General features: G+C 36.7%; 1 protein-coding gene across 1 annotated transcript in view; it reads left to right on the forward strand.

The window, feature by feature from the left end:
* The window catches only part of LOC150086995 (PAT complex subunit Asterix), a 42,365-nt gene that overhangs the window by 14,655 nt on the left and 11,753 nt on the right, over positions 1-15,957 (forward strand). The window lies entirely within an intron of this gene.

The following is a 15,957-nucleotide window of genomic DNA, read 5'->3' on the forward strand; positions in this document are numbered from 1 at the left end:
TGGTCAGGTATTTAGTCATTTATTTGTGATTAAAATTGTAATATTGTAAGTTATTAATTTTTCATATAATTAGTTTATAAATTTAGTTTATAATTTTATTTTATTTATTTGTGATTATTTTATGAACTAAAATTGCAACAGTATTTTAATTTGTAAAATTGTGTTTAATGTAAATTTAAATTACTTTAGTCTGTGTGGTCTGTGGGATTCGGCAAGGATCATGAAATGTCATTTTAGTAATAAATTTGGGAATTAGGTCAGAAGCATTAATTAATAAACTAGCTTTATATTATTCACATAGTAAAAGAATGGTTCATTTCAAAAATAATCCAAGGAAAGTCACTTGTTCCAATGGCGAAGACATCTGTAATAATTGATTTTTACCTTTGTCACTACATGCCATTTGTATGGTGTCCTAAAGTATTATGAAACTATCTTTAATGTGGCTGATTTTTGTAAAAAACAGGATATCTTGTCCTTCAGCATGTTTTTTTTCTTGAAGAGTTAAATAGGACAATTAACATTAGTATCAACGTTAATTAAAACTGGCAAATGAAGGAAAGAAGCTTATACAGCATCAACCAAAAAAAAAAAATCCAGCCCCCCTTCTAGTAATTTGTTGTCTAATTCTTCCTTAAATTTATTCAGACTATTCACTTGTACAATAGCATTAGCATTAGTAGAGGCATATGATGCAAGAAAGCAAGCTTATGCAGCATCAGCCAAAAAAAAAAAAAAAAAAAACCCTTCCACTTCACCCCTCCATTCGTTCGAAATACCTTTCCAGCTGAGCCTTAAATTTATTTAGGCTATCAACTTCCACGACAAGTGATGGAAGTCTGTTCCACCAACCAACTACCCGCTGGCTAAAGGCAAATTTCCGCACATCTATCTTACATCTGTCTTTCCTCAATTTGAATTTATGCCCTCTCAGGTGATTATTCTGAGCAAGAGGCAGTATCCCATCAGCATTGAGCATGCTCAAACCATTCAAGGCTTTGTACACCTCTATCAGGTCACCTCGCCGGTGCCTAGTCTCCAGACACTGTAATTTGCAAAACTTTAGCCTTTCTTCGTAAGAGCAACCCTTCGTTCCGTTCACTAACCTTGTTGCCTTTCTCTGTACTCGTTCCAGCAGCTCTACATCCTTCTTGAAATGAGGCCTCCAGACCTGTATACAGTACTCAAGGTGCGGCCTGACCATTGCCTTATACAAGGGAATAATCACTTCCCTATCCCTGCTAGAAAAATTCCTGTATATCATTGATAAGACACCATTAGCTACTCTTGCAGCCCGTCTGCACTGCTCAGAGAACTTCATATCTGCCTGCACAATTACCCCCAGGTCCTTCTCATTCTCTACCACGGTCAGTGTGGTACCACACAGTTGATATGTTGCTCTGGGGTTGCTGTTTCCCATATGTAGTACTTTACATTTGTCAATGTTAAACTTCATTTGCCACCTCTCAGCCTATCTGCTCAACCTTTCCAGATCCTGTTGCAGCAGCATAGCGTCAGTAACGTCCTTAACAACCCTGCCAACCTTTGTATCATCTCAAAATTGGACATTAAGCTTGATATACCATCATCAATATTATTTATAAATAGAAAACAACAATGGACCCAACACTGAACCCTGAGGGACTCCACTAATAATATTAGTCCACGATGAGCATTGTCCATTAATTACCACTCTGTCTTCTGCCACTCAACCATCCCTTTATCCATAGCAACAATATGCCACACTGCTCCAATTTGTGCAGCAGTCTTCCATGTGCAACAGTATCAAAAGCCTTTCTAAGATCCAAATATATAATATCAAAGTTATTCCCTGCATCCAATTCTTTTGTGACTACATCATAGTATCCAATCAAATTGGTCACGCAAGACCTTCCCTTAACAAAACCATGCTGTGTCTGAGCTATAACTGAATTCTTGTCAAGATGATCCTGCAGTGCTTCTTTAACCAGTGCTTCCATTAATTTTCCGGGAACAGAAGTTAAACTCACAGGTCTATAATTACTTGTGTTAGCCTTTGATCCTCTTTTGTGAATTGGGGTTACATTTACACATCTCCAGTCTGTGGGTACCTCCCCTGAGTCCAAGGAAGCTTTCATAATTATGGCTAACGGATTGCTTACTTCCTTTGCTGCCTCCTTTAATATAACTGGATAGATCCCATCCACCCCAGGTGCCTTTCTTGTATTAATCTTCAACAATTTCTCCTCCACTTTACTCAATTATTACAAGATCATCTAACTCACTGCCAGTGTTTACTTCATCTATGGCATTCCCCTTTCTGAATAACTCCTCATGTGTGAATGTAGATGCAAAATATTGATTTAGTTTGTTAGCTACCTGAGTAGGATCATGAACAATTGAACCATCGATATCAAGTGGACCAATCTGATTCATCCCCTTCCTTCTAGAGTTTACATAAGTAAAGAACTCCTTGCTTTTTTCTTTGCATCCCTTGCCAAAGATTTCTCATAATCTGCTTTTGCCTGCCTAACCTCCTTTGTAACTTGGTTACAGATCAACTTATATCTATCATAGGCTTCTGTGTCACATGTTAATTTATATGTATCCCATGCATTTTTCTTCTCTGCCATATGTCTCATTAGTTCATCTGACATCCATTTAGGCCTGAACCTTGAACAATATTTCTTAGTTGGTATGTAAAGCCTGGTAGCTTCCAAGATAAGTTCTTTGAATGCTTCCCATTTTGAGTTTGCTGTTGGTAACATCATCAGTTGGTCCCACTGTATAGAATTTAAATACTGTCTCAGACCATCGTAGTCGCCTTTACGAAAGCAATAACCCTTCCCTTTACCCCTGATGGTAGTTACCTCCTTGAGTAAATCGCACTTCAGCACACGGTGATCACTGCCACCTAGTGGTTCCTGTATCTGCAGATTCTTAATGCATGAAGAATCACTACTGATAATTAAATCAAGAGTAATTCTCCCTCTAATTGCCTTCTGAACATGCTGATTTTTTGATCTCCCAATGCTTATGTCACACCAAACTGACTTGACACTGCACTGTCCAGCGATGTCAACTGGCTTCACTTCCTTGGATTTTGTGTGTTTCTTACTAATATAGCATAACCCCTCCTCCCTTCCTATCCTGTCTATCCTTTCTGTAGACGTCGTACTCCCCGAATTCCAGTTCTGCATTACTTATATCTGTGTGACACCACGTCTCTGATATCCCAACAATATCCACCTTTGATGCTTTGAGCAATACCTCAAATTCATCAAATTTATTTACCAAACTCCTAGCATTGGTGTACATGCGAGTATATATGCACCTGTTCTTTTTCTTAGCTACCCTAACACAACCCATGTGTTTAGTTGTACCCCAATGACTCCCAGCAGTCTCTGTAATATCCTGCATCTTATTTTCCAAGCTGCTGCTCATTCCAATAGAAGCAGTGCAAGAATCACTTTCACCTCTGCCAGTGGCTGCTGTTAATCTATTAGTCCTTGTATCCCCCCCAATCTAGCAGTTTTCCGACCCACCTAACACTGCCTCGATAGCATCAGCAAACATTCTTGTACCCTTTCTATTTAAGTGTATCCCATCCCTGTAGAAGCAGTCTCTCCTGTTAACAAGTACAGACCAGGCTGAAAAAATACCAGATGGAACTTTATTCCAACAGTGAGTTACTCTCTGGCTGAAAAAAATTTTTGCACATATTCTATAGCCATTCATTTTCAATTTAAGTTTGTCTCTTTATGCTTATTGTTTGAGAAAGAGTAATGATGCCATCAGCCTTTAGTTTACTTGATCCATTTAAAGCCTTAAACACTTTAATCAGATTTCCTCACAGGTGCCTAGTTTCTAGATGCTGCAGTTTGTAGAACTTGTTGTAGAATACCCTTTGTCTTGACTAATCTTGTTGCTCTTCTCTTCACCTGTTCAAACAGATCCACATCCTTCTTAAAATGAGGTATTCCAGACCTGAATGCAATACTCAAGGTGTGGCCTAAACCATTGCTTTTTACTGGGATAATTACCTCTATGTCCCTGTTGGCAAAATTTCTGTATATCATTGCCACAACTCCATTAGCTGCCCTAGTAGCCTATCTGCACTGTTCAGAGAACTTCATGTCACACTATAAAATTATCCCTAGGATTCTTTTGTTCTCCACCACCCTGAGCACTGTACCATCCAGTTGGTATGTTATTCTGAGATTACTGCAGCAGCCCATGTGTACTTAGATTAGCATTTACTAGTGTTAAACTTTAATTGCCACTTCTCACCCCACAAGCTTGATTTTCTGAGTTTTATTGCAGTAGTACAACTTGATTTCTGTTAACCACTGCCAACCTTTTTTTTTGTGAAACTTAGGAAATAAGCTTAATATGCCATCATCAGTATCATAAATAAATATTGAAAACAGTAAGGGCCCAGCACTGAACCTGAGGAATGCCACTAATAATATTATTCCAAGAAGAACAGTGCCCATTGATAACCACCCTCTGTTTTCTTCCACTCAATCATCCCTTTATCCATAGCAGCAACTTGCCCCTAATGATACATTGTCAATTTATAAAGCAGTCTTTCATGTGGAACAGTGTCAGAAGCATTGCTGAAATCTAAGTGTATGATGTCAAAATTATTTTTCACATCCAGTTCCTTTGTCACTGCATCATAGTAGCTAATCAGATTGGTCAGATGATCCCCCTCTCTCCCCTTAACAAATCCATGCTGTGATTTCTATATTCTGCAATCCTGTCAAGATGATCATGCAGTACTTCATTAACCACTGACTTCATTGTTTTTTCCCTTGAGCAGAAGTCAAGGGTCTGTAATTACTCACTTTCCCTCGGATCCTCTCTTCCACTTTATGAATAGGAGAGGCATTTTCACATTTCTCATCCACGGGGGGCCTCCATGTGATACCATGGAAGCACATCAAAAAAAAAGGTGGAGTTCATTCTATTGTGAGACGTAAGATCATAGTGTTTAAACTCTGCAGGCCAAAAAAAAACTCATAAGCGGACATGTTGATCTTGTGTTTTTTGCAAATATCAGCTAGACAAAATAGCTTTGATTTTGCAATTTTTGAAGTATTCCTTGATATACTGTTTGTTCTTTATTCATCTTTTTATGTGGAAATTATCACTGGAGACCTCCTGCTATCTGATGAAGGACCATTAACCCATAACTAGTTGCAAAACAATTTAAATTCTCCTGTGCACATGAAAATTTGAAGAATCAGCAAAAAATAATTCAAAATTGTTAATTTTTTGATGCCATATATATTTCAGTCTTTTCTGAACACAACTGTGAAAAAACCATGTTCTGTATTAAAAATATATATATATTTACCGTATTTTCCAGCTTATAAGATGCGGCTTTTTTCGCGAAGAAATACTCAGAAAATCACCCTGCGTCTTATATGGTCAATGTCAGATTAGGCCTAAAGACTACCAGCAATGCATTTTCGATGATGCAGTGCCGGTAAACTGAGTTCTGAAAACTTCCCTTTGAAATTCACACCAATTTTACTTAAGATTTATCTGTTGAAATATATTTTTAACAATTATCAGTGGTTACAATCTGTGGCAACAATACATACCAGTAATCTTTTTTTCGTGGAAAATTTGTTGAAATCTGCGTGATATGAATCTCACAATCAGACTTAAGTAAAAACTTGTTTCATTTTCCCATGTGTTTGCTTCCTCTATAATATGATCTCGCGCTTTTATGGTATTCCTCTATGATCCGCGCTTTTATGGTATGGCGGGCTAATTAGACTGGATCAGGATTTTTCAATTCCAACCGTCTTTTACAAAGAGAATGTGATGCCCGTATTTGTCTTAGGGTGAGTAAGAATTTCTGTTGCGTTACTTGTGTCAGCTTTTTTCAGAAACCAACATTTCATTATTGGTTGAACATTTACCCAAGCGTATACCATTATTTTGAGAAAAATATATTATTGTATTTAATTTTATTATTATTATTTTTTTTATCAATAAATTTTTTATAAATTTCAGGACACCGTGTTATGATGAAGTTGTTGAGAAGGCATTGCTACACAATTGCCTTTAAATTACAAGTAATAGAATTTGCAAAGCAATATGGGAACAGTGCTGCTGAAAGACATTTTGGACCACCTCCTACTGAGAAAATGGTACGTGCCTAGCAAAAGCGAGAGGAGAAACTTCAACGAGCAATAAAGTCAAAACACAACCTTCGCAAGCAAAAAGCTAGATGGGAGGAACTGGAGAATGAGATGAAGACGTGGGTTACAGATCAGAGGAGCCAAGGTATTGTGGTAACCACTAAAAATATCATTTCTGAAGCTAAATTGAGGGCAGCTGCAAGAGGGCATGATGACTTTACAGGTGCTATAGATTTATGAAAAGACATGGATTAGCGATGCAAACAAGAACAAAAATAGCACAGAAAATGCCTGAGGAGTACGAAAACAAAATTATTGATTTTCACCGATATATTATCAAAGTCAGATAATAAAATGACTGAACTTAGTCAAATTGCAAATATGGATGAAGTTCCATTGACATTTGACATTCCATCTAATAAGACAGTTGATTTTAAGGGTGCTAAATCTGTGACCATTAAAACTTCCAGCAATGAGAAATCCCATTTTACAGCAGTGCTGGCATGTTGTGCTGATGGTACCAAGTTCTACCATTACTAATATTTAAAAGGAAAACAATGCCGAAAGAAAGCATTCCAGCAGGAGTTTTTATTCAAGTTCACCCCAAAGGATGGATGGATGAGCATGGCGTGAGGTTTTGGCTGGAAAAGGTGTGGTCACGCTGTCCTGGTGGACTTCGCAAGAAGCCGTTGCTTCTTGTGTGGGATCAGTTCCGGTCTCACCTAACTAATTGTACTAAGATAAGATAAATGGCTGTAATTCCTGGAGGATTAACGGGTCAATTGCAACCCCTGGATGTATCAATAAATAAATCTTTCAAGGACTACATGTGTGAAGAATGGAATAAATGGATGATGCTCCCACAGCATGAACTAACATCAGCAGGGCGCATCAAAAGACCTACCATTGTACAGGTTTGCCAGTGGGTCAAAAATGCTTGGAATGAAATTAAAATGGAGACAATAGTACAATCGTTAAATCGTTTTAGTTGTGGCATAACCACACTTCTTAAACGTTGTCTTCCGTGACGGCACGGAAGACAACCTTTTGTATGAGGAAAGAGATTCATCTGACTCAGAGATCGCTCATAACATGGACGATGGTGGCATTGAATATCTTGAATATTATGATGATTTCAGTAACGGCTTTTTAGGGTTTAAGGATAAATGAAAATATCAGACATTTCATAATCTTTAGAACAAATAAATATTTTTAAAAATTTCTTGTGTTTTATGAATTGAATAAAAACTCCATGTTGTAAGTCCATTTAATAAAAAAAAATTTTAAAAATAAATGTAACTCCATTTAATTTATTTTTAATACCTACCCCCTGATTACGTCCCGTATCACGACATGTCGCCATATTTGTTTTTATCAGTCAGTAAAAGATCGCTTCTTAGTTTCACCGTAAACAGTATCGAAGGATAATAGAAGGGTTATTATTTTTTCCAAAATATGTGGCCAAAACTAGGGTGCGTCTTGAATGCCCGTGCATCTTATAAGCCGGAAAATATGGTAATTAGTTTTTGAAAATTGAAACTCTCTTTAGACCTGTCGGTGGGCGAACACAAATTTAAAAACTCTGCTTTTCAACGAATCCTTTGATAAATGCTATCTTGTCACTAACAGGAGAGCTTTTCTGCATGAAACACGAAGTGCACACTGATACCAGATGGTGCATCAGTGTCACAAAGCCAGATAGCATGCTGTCAATAACTCAACATGACATATAAAGGCTATACTAGATGGGTGCTTAAAGTGCCAGCATCGTAAATGCCTCCAAAACAGCAAACTACACATAGCATTTCTAACATCAGATCGTCTCAAACTAGAAGGGGTATATCTAATGTTTCATTGGATACCACCAGAAACTCACCTTTTCTATTCTCAGTTGCAAGATGGATGTTGTTCAAGTTGTATGTATTGCGCATTTATGTATACAGTTCATTGCGAGTAGAGAGAAAAATCTACGATGGTGGATTCATCCAGCAAATTCAAATAGGTTAAAAACAGGACAGTTCATATTGGTGCACCATGTAAGGAAAGATTGTCGATTGTGGTTGGTCAGTTTGGCTTATGTGCTGCTACCCCATTAAATCTGAAGGTGCGGAGCTCCATACATATTGTATTTGTAGAGACCTCAACTCCTGCTGATGCCTTAAACTCTTGGTTGGTGATTTGTACGACCAAATTGTCATAATACCCCTGTGAGCATCCTCTGGTCATGTGGAGTGAGCTTCTGTGGCCTGTGCATTGCTGAATAGTATTGTTACTGTCTAACATCCATTTCATGGTAACATCACTGATGGCAGACTTTGAATGGTGTAAGCTGTCAGCAGTTGTACAAATTTACCAGTCAGCAATGTGACATCCAGTAATAACATCCCTTTCAAAATCAGCTAGTTCAACTCTATGTGCTATGGCAACTAATTTATGTGGCACATAGGCCTTCCCAGGGTGGCCATATTTTGAAAATTAATAAGTGGTACAACTTTAAACGAAATGTGTAGTATAGCATTTTTTCCTTCAAAAAGTAAAAGAAAAATATAAAATTACAATTAAAATACATTTTTTTATCAAACAATCAATCATAGTATTTATTTGTTATATCATTGTTGTTAATATGTATTTGTCCTATATAAGCTATAATATTATTTATAATGGTTATTTTAAAAATAGCAAGGAAGACTACTTTTACTTTATATATTTTTCTTTAGATTTCGCTAGTTTTAAAATTTCTTCTCCTTCCGAAGATTTTTAAAAGTTTTTAAATTCTGAACAGGACATGTTTAGTTCTCTTTCCACCAAGCAGTTTTCATTAAGCTGAAACTCTTTCTGATGAAGCATTTGAATGTGGAATGCTTAATATGGAGCTTACAATTTGAGAGAAATTATTTGCCTCTGGAAATTTTAAGAAAAATTGCACCCATTTTTTTTTTATCAACACTCATTTTCTTTTCTTCATTATTCAGTGATGAACAAAATGCTGCTAGACTTAATTTCTTCAAAAAGCAAATCTAAGTTAACATTTTTGATGTTGAATATTTCTACTAATTCTCGAATTGCATTAAATGCTGGTGGATTAGATAATGTTAAATGTTGTAGTTTTTTTTTTTTAATTTATTGTCATTAAAATCAAACCACTTTTCTAGATATGTAATAGTGTTTTGATGAAAATTTGAAACAGCTAATTTGAATCACTTAATTTCTTGAATGTTATCGTATTTTCTTAAATCATTTTCAACTAATGTACCATAAAACTCTTCATTTTGTCTTTCCTTCAAGAATGTTCTTAAATTTTCATTTATATTATAAACATCAATGATTGCTGTATCCTCACTTTGTAATTTTGCATTAGCATTAGTAGAGGCGTATGAGGCAAGAAAGCAAGCTTATACAGCATCAGCCAAAAAAAAAAAAAAAAAAAAAAAAAACATTCCCATTTCACCGATCCGTTTGCTCCAAATGTTTGTCTAACTTTGCCTTGAATTTATCAAGCTGTCAACTTCCACAACGACAGATGGAAGTTTGTTGCAGAAATCGAACCACCCACTGGCTAAAGGCAAATTTCTGCATATCTATTCTACAACTGTCTTTCCTCAATTTGAATTTTTATCCCTTCAAGTTATTACTCTGGGCAAGAGGAAGTATCCCATCAGCATTGAGCATGCTCAAACCATTCAAGGCCTTATACACTTCAATCAGATCACCTCGCAGGTGCCTAGTCTCCAGACACTGTAATTTGCAAAACTTAAGCCCTTCTTCGTAAGAGCAACAATTTGTTCCATTCATTAATCCTGCTACCCTTCTCTGTACTCATTCTAGCAACTCTACATCCTTCCTAAAATGAGGCCTCCAGACCTGTATACAGTACTCAAGGTGTGGCCTGACCATTGCCATATACAAGGGGATAATCACATCCTTTTCCCTGCTAGAAAAATTCTTGTATATCACTGACAAAACACCTTTTCAGACTATCTGCACAGCTCAGAAAACTTCATATCCGACTGCACAATTTCCCCAGGTCCGTTTCATTCTCTACCACCCTCAATGCAGTACCACACAGTTAATATGTTACTCTGGGGTTACTGCTACCCATATGCAGTACTTTCCATTTGTCAATGTTTAACTTCAGTTGCCACCTCTCAGCCCATCTGCTCAACTTTTATAGATCCTGTTGCAGTAGCATACTGTCCTTAGTGTCATTAACAACCCTGCCAACCTTTGTGTTGTCTGCAAACTTAGACAATAAGCCTGATATTCCATCATCAATATCATTAATACATACAGAAAACAACAATGGACCCAACACTGAACCCTTGGGGACTCCACTAATAATGTTACGCCACGAAAAGCAGTGACCATTGATTACCACTCTGTCTTCTCCCACGCAACCATTTCTTTATCCGTAGCAGCAATTTGCCTTCAGTGCCATTCTGCTCTAATTTGTGCAGCAATCTTCCATGTGCAACAGAATCAAATGCATTCCTGAGATCGAAGTATATGATATCAAAATTATTCTTTGCATCCAGTTCCTTTGTGACCACATCATAGTATCCAATCAGATTGGTCAGACAAGACTTCCCCTTAACAAACCCATGCTGTGTCTGAAGTATAATTGAAGTCTTGTCTAGATGATCCTGCAGTGCTTCTTTAACCATTGCTTCCATTAATTTCCCCAGAACAGAAGTTAATCTAACGGGTCATTAATTACTTGTCACCCTTTGATCCTACTTTATGAATTGGGGTAACATTTATACATCTCCAGTCCATAGGTACTTCCCCCGAGTCCAAGGAAGCTCTCGTGATTATGGTTAAGGGTTTGCTTACTTCCTTTTCTGCCTCCTTTAATATAAATGGATAGATCCCATCCACCCCAGGTGCCTTTCTTATGTTTATCTTAAACAATTTCTCCTCCACTTTACTCTCAGTTATTACAAAATCATTTAGTTCACTACCAGACTTTAATAAACCTCTGGCATTTCCCGAATAACTCCTCATGTGTAAATGTAGATAAAAATATACTCATTGTTTGTTAGCTACCTGAGCAGGATCATCAACAGTTTAACCATTGATATCAAGTGGACCAATCTGATTCATACCTTTCCTTCTAGCGTTTACATAAGTAAAGAATTCTTTTCTGTTTTTCTTTGCATCCTCTGCCGAAGATTTCTCATAATCTGCTTTTGCCTGCTTAACCTCCTTTGTGACTTGATTACAGACCAGGTTATATCTACCATAGGCTTCTGTGTCACTTGTTAATTTATATGTATCCCATGCATTTCTCTTTGCAGCTACATGTCTCATTTCTTCATCTGACATCCATTTAGACCAAAACCTTGAACAGTATTTCTTAGTTGGTATGAAAAGCCTAGTAGCTTCCAAGATTAATTCTTTGAATGCTTCCCATTTAGAATTTGCTGTTGCTAATATCATCAGTCCTACTGTATAGAATTTAAAAACTGTCTTAGACCACTGTAGTCACCTTTATGAAAGCAAAAACCCTTCCCTTTACCCCTGATGGTAGTTACCTCTTTGAGTAAATCCCACTTCAGCACACTGATCAGTGCCACCTAGTGGTTCCTTTGTCTGCAGATTCTTAATGCATGAAGAATCACTACTGAGAATCAGATCAAGAGTGTTACTCTCTCTGGTTGCCTCCCAAACATGCTGCTATAGAAAACATTCATCCAATAAATCCACAAAAGCCTTGATAGTGTGTGTTCCAGTCAATATCTGGGAAATTAAAATCCCCATTATAAGACAATCTGATTTACTGGCCCACTCTGTTTCTCTGTTCAGTTGTTCATTATACTCATCAGAGTCATTTGGCCTATAACACACTTCTCTCAGTTTTGCTTTCCCGTGCTTATGTCACACCAAACTGACTCGACACTGCACTGTCCACCTATGTCAACTGGCTGCACTTCCTTAGATATGTGTTTATTAACTAAAAGCATAACCCCTCCGCTCCTATCCTGTCTATCCTTCCTGTACACTGTGTACTCCTCAAATTCCAAATCTGCATTCCTTATATCTCTGTGACACCACGTTTTTTGATATTCCAACAATATCTGCCTTTGATATTCTGACCAATGCCTAAAATTCATCAAATTTATTTACCAAACTCCTAGCATTGGTGTACACGCAAGTATACATACACCTGTTTTTATTCTTAGCTACTCTAACACAGCCCATGTATTTACTTGTTCCGTGATGATTCTCGTCAGTTTCTGAAATCCCCGCACCTTGTTTTCCACCCTTCTACTTATTCCAATAGAAGCAGTGCAAGAAACACTTTCACCTCTGCCAGCAGCTATTGTTAATCTATTAGTCCATGTATCTCCCCCCCCCCCAAGGCAATTCAACAATGCCTTTTGAAAAATGGCTCCAACATTTGAAATGAATCCAAGATATGCAAGGGACAAGTCGTCTTCAAAAAATTTTTGTAATAAACTAACAGTCAAGTCTTGACTCATAAAATATGACTTTACTGGTAGAAAATTTGAAATCGATCTCTCAACTGGCAATAAAAGTGACATCCATCGAATTGGTATATGACGTAATAGTTCCATCCCCTCTGTTTTGGTCCATTCAAAAAACGATTTTAATTCTGCAGTTCTTTTTGTAGATCAAAACTCATAAATTTTAATAACAGTTTTTTCAATATCTATTTTCAAGGTAGTAGCAGCTTTTTTTATGGTGTTGTGTAAAATATGAGCATTACATCCTATTAGTATAATGTCAGCATTAGATTTTTGTAATTTTGTGAAAACACTTTGATTTTTGTCAATTTACTGGTGTATTATCTGCACAAAAAGATGTAATATTTTTTAATGAAAGTCCAGATGCTTCAATTTTTATTTTCAACAAATTGGCTATCTCTAGATGTTTCACTTTCAAGAGAATGGAAGCTGTTCTCTTGAAAATGAAAGAGAAAAATCTAATTATCAAATGGAAAGTTTTTAATGTTGCCTTTATTTGAAGCATCAATCATTACAGAAAACGGTTTTTCACATTCCAATCTTTTTAAAATAATTTTTCTTGAGAATAGGCATAAAACACCAGTCACTATTGCATTGTTTTTTGTTTTTGTTTTTTTTCTATAGCTATATTGATCAGCAATCTTGGAGTCTGGAAACATTCCACTAAACACAGTTCTAGCACATCCTGTTGAATGATGTGCTTACCCACTTTGTGAATGATAGCTTTGTGAACAGGAATGGTAGCAAAATATTGTTTCAGTTATTATAATTTGACTTTCAGAACTACTATTTGGTGCCGCAAAGAAGTTGGATGTTTTTGAAGATTGAGCCTATGCATTTAAATTTGAGATATGAGCTTTTGTCATAATATGTTGTTTAATATCATTTTCTCCACCATGACTAATAATGAAAATCATATTATTACAAATTGTGCACTTTACTGAATATTCGCCTCGTCCTTCACTTAATCTTTCCTCATATGGATGCCCTTTTGCCTATCTCACCAGGTGAGTTACCTGTCTTTGGACTCTTTCAAGAAGTTTTTTTTTTTTTTTAGTTGCGATCTCCATACTTGAACATATCATTCCAAGTGTGATCTAACAAAAGCCTTATATAGTGGGATTATGACGTCCTTATCTCTACTAGCAAATGTTTGATAAGTTATTGATAGGACACCATGGGCCTTCCTTGCAAACTATCTACGATGTTCGGAGAACTTCATCTGTATCAAACTCCCAGGTCCCTTTCTTCCACTACTGACTGTAGTTCAACACCACCAAGTGTATAAGTTATTTTGGGGTTACTGTTCTCCAGGTGTAAAACCTTGCACTTTGCTGGATTAAAGCAAAGCTGCTGCTACTTTTCTGACCATCCCTGAACTCTGTCTAGGTCACTCTGAAGAAACTCTGCTTGGCGGTGATCATTAACTACTCTACTAATCTTTACATCATCAGCAAATTTATACGTGATACATCACGCTCTCTATCCCTTCATCGATGTCATTTAGGAAAATCAAAAACAACAGTGGTCCCAATACTGATCCCTGGGAACCCCACTTCTTTCTTACAGTAACCCAATCAGAGTGAATAACTATTTATCACAACCTGCTGACTCCTGCCTGCTGCTATCCATATAAGGGTTTTCCCTGTGATTCCAACCTGGTCCACCTTATAAAGTAACTGCTAAGTGTGACTGAGTCAGATACTTTGCTGAATCTAAATAATGTCGAATTATTCCCTAAATCCAGTTCATGAGTATCCTATCACAATAGCTAACCAGATTTGTTAAACATGATTTTCCCTTTACCAAACCATGCTGTGCATATCCTTCAGAATTCCATTTCTATCTAAATAATGCTCAATTCCACCCTTGATCATTGCCTCCATAATTTTGCCTGCTGCTGAAGTTAGAATGACTGGTCGGTAATTTTCCACTACACTCTTAGAACCACTTTTATGTATTGGCAATACTTTTGCACTTTTCCAATCCAACAATGGAATCTTTCCTGAGTCGACAGTGATGCTCTCATAATTAGCCTCAATGGTTCAATGTACTCACTTGCCACCTCCCCTAAAATTATATGCCATCAACCTCAGGAGTCTTGCTCGCCTGTTGGCTCGAAAGTTTTTTCATTAAAAAATTGTGAAATTCCAGTATCATTAATTACATATTTTTTCAACTTCACTCCCATAATTTTTCATTGACATAAAGGGTTTTTCTTCTGTAATTATTACTGCAAAATTAACTGAGTTCATCTGCAACATCAGCTGGGGTATCTAATTATCCCACGTCCATTATGTAAGGGTCTGATCTGGTATGTCATTCTCTTCTTTGCATTTATATATGTGAATAATTCCTTATTCCCACTCATTGCTCTCTTTGCCAGCTCTTTCTCATAATCTGCCTTTGCAAGCCTAACCTGTACTGTGGCACTGTTACAGATCAATTTGTAGCTGTTATAGGTTTCAATACTTTTTATTGCTCTGTAACTTTTCCATGCTGTCTATTTCTGCTCAAGTAATCTGGAAACTTCATCATTCATCCAACTTGGAATCCTCCTTGTGGAGTATGTTTTTTAATGTATATATGAATTTAAAGCTTCTGTGATTGTTTTAAAGGTATACTATAATTCAACTTTATTTGCTCTCTATGAGATATCTATCCATTTAATAGAGGCCATGTAGCAACTTAAACTGTTGTAATTTCCATTTCTGAAATTAGCCCATTCCTTTGCCTTTAATTCCTACAACCTCCCTCTTCACCACCCACCATAGAACTCTGTGATCACTTCCTACTACTGGTTCCTGTACTGTCAGCTCTACTATGTCATCTGGTTCATGGGTAGTGATCAGGTCTGGAATATTCTTTTCCCTACTACTTTCCCTGGCATGTTGATACAAAAACAATCATCTAGTTGATTTAAAAATTTTGACCCCATGTCGAATTTCCTTCTGTTTGCTTCAATCAGTTAGAGGTAAATTAAAATCACCCATAAGAAGACATTCACGCTTACTTGCCTATTCCATTTGCATGTAGAGGCTTTCATCATAATCTTCACGATCACATGTCGTGTAGGCCACTCTCACTCTCAGTAATAACTAACCACTGAACATTAAAGTGGAACTTTTATTTTTGACCTTTATTATTACTGGTATCTTTAATTTGGTAATAAAATATTTTTGAAAATTTGATTTTTATTGAAAGATATTTGAGATTGTGCACTTGTAAATGTTAGGAGTTAGTACTGTAATTAGAAGTTTAGTATTCATTTAAAAAAAAATCTGTGTGCAAGGCAGCATAACTACAAATAGATCAGGTTAGTTAAAACTTGTTTA

Source organism: Mastigoproctus giganteus, chromosome 4, assembly GCF_048544385.1.
Source record: "Mastigoproctus giganteus isolate SK-2022 chromosome 4, ASM4854438v1, whole genome shotgun sequence".
NCBI classification, from domain to species: Eukaryota; Metazoa; Arthropoda; class Arachnida; order Uropygi; family Thelyphonidae; genus Mastigoproctus; species Mastigoproctus giganteus.